Consider the following 1,817-nt stretch of genomic DNA (forward strand, 5'->3'; position numbering starts at 1 on the left):
CTTCCTCGCAGCCTCCTCCTCCATCCGCCCAAGCTTTGGGAAGGACAAATCCTGATGGGGGGGAAAACAAGGGCTGAGCGCATTGGCTTGGGGGTTCCTCCTGCCCAAGTCCATCTCTAGAACTCACCGGGCATCCTGTGTCCATAAAAACCTCCAAAACACCAAGATTCAGCCCAGAAAAATCCAAACCACCGAGATTCAGGCAAAAAGCCCCTCAGAAACAGTGAGATGAACCCCTCCCCAAACTGCAAAATGTTAAGATTCAGCCAAAAAATACTCCAAAATATGAAGATTCAGCAAAAAAAAAAAAGTGTTTATTTGGGAAGATTAGGAGAGTGAGGACATTTCATGAGCACTCGATTTGATTCAGTTGCTATATATTAATCAAAAACCGAATTAACGTAGTGTCACTTAAAACTCAATTTTTTTCTTCCTAGTTTCAGTGTAAAGAATAAATATGAAATTACTGGACTGCAGGCCTGGATCATTACCCCTGTGCTTTGGAGTGCAAATGCTTTCTCCCTCCACTTCTCCCCTGCCATCATTTCTGACAACTGGACTCCTGCTGTGCTGTGCCAATCTCCTGGGATGTGCAGTTTCCACGTTTGCAAGGATTAAAGGCTACTTTTGCCTCCCAGTGCCAAAGGCTGCTCTGTGAAGTTTAGTGTGAGAGAATCCTGGGCAATCAGACACTGAAATTGTTGAGCTGCAATGGCCCATGCAAATGGAATGACAGAATCCATTCTGCTGGCCCAGATACAGAAGCCAATATCTGGCTGTGGCTCTTTGCCTCACTGGCACCATCCTCTGTGGTTCCTGCTGCCCACCATGGCACTGGCAGTCCCAGGGGCACAGGTACGTCCATCCTGTACATGAAATCAGCGTTAGACTGTCAACAAGTGTTAGCAGGAGTAAAACAGTGCACTGCTGACCTTCTCGAATTTATCTCTGTTAATGTCTGACTTCACTTGGTCAATCTGTGTTCTCTTGCACAGCGTTATGTGGGTTTATGATTTTTATTATCACTGCACCAAATTAATCTGGAATGTGTGGTCAGAACAGTAATTACCTGTATTTGTGTATAACTGTGTGCTCTTCTATTTTTCATGCTTTCTGGCAAATTCGCTGACAACTTCTTTCATGACTACATGATGGGGACTGAATTTAGGGTTGGGGGGTTTTCCTGAGGGCAGCACTACACCAGACTTTTGTGTGTGTGTGTGAGACAGGCAGAAGCACAAATGCCTGCACAGCCCAGAGCAGTCAGTGTGGGGCTGTGCTTGCTGCTGCAGAGACCCCCAGGGAACAAACCCAGGGAGTAGTTTGGGTTTATTCCTTGCTCTGTGTCAGTGGAATAGAATGTTCCACAGGAGCTCTGTCCCCCTCTGTGGCACCGGGTGGCTTGAAGTTGAAGAGAGGGGGGTGTCAAGTGCAAGTTCCCTTTTGAAGTGGGTGTCCCTAAGGAGGACACTTGCCTTATTATTGCTTATTATTTGTAATATCGTATAGATCTATCACACAACACCTAAGGATGGATTCTGTAGAATATGTGCCAGATATATGATACAGAATTGTAGTGGTTTGGACCTTGGTTTTTCCCCCAGAGGCTGAAAAGTGGTAGACCCCAAGGGGTGGAAACCCCTGGAAGTTTTGAAGTTTTGCCCAATGGGCGCTCCTGCAAAAATGTAAACATATCACAAGCACCGTAAGAGATGAGTGGTAGTTTGGTGGAGAGGAGAGGTGGCTGTGTTGTAGAGCCACGAGGAAGGGGCTCTGAGCCCCTCGGGGCCTCCAGGGTCCCCCAGCCCCAGTTGGGG

The sequence above is a fragment of the Lepidothrix coronata genome, unplaced genomic scaffold (assembly GCF_001604755.1).
Source record: "Lepidothrix coronata isolate B3197 unplaced genomic scaffold, Lepidothrix_coronata-1.0 Scaffold779, whole genome shotgun sequence".
Classification (NCBI taxonomy): Eukaryota; Metazoa; Chordata; class Aves; order Passeriformes; family Pipridae; genus Lepidothrix; species Lepidothrix coronata.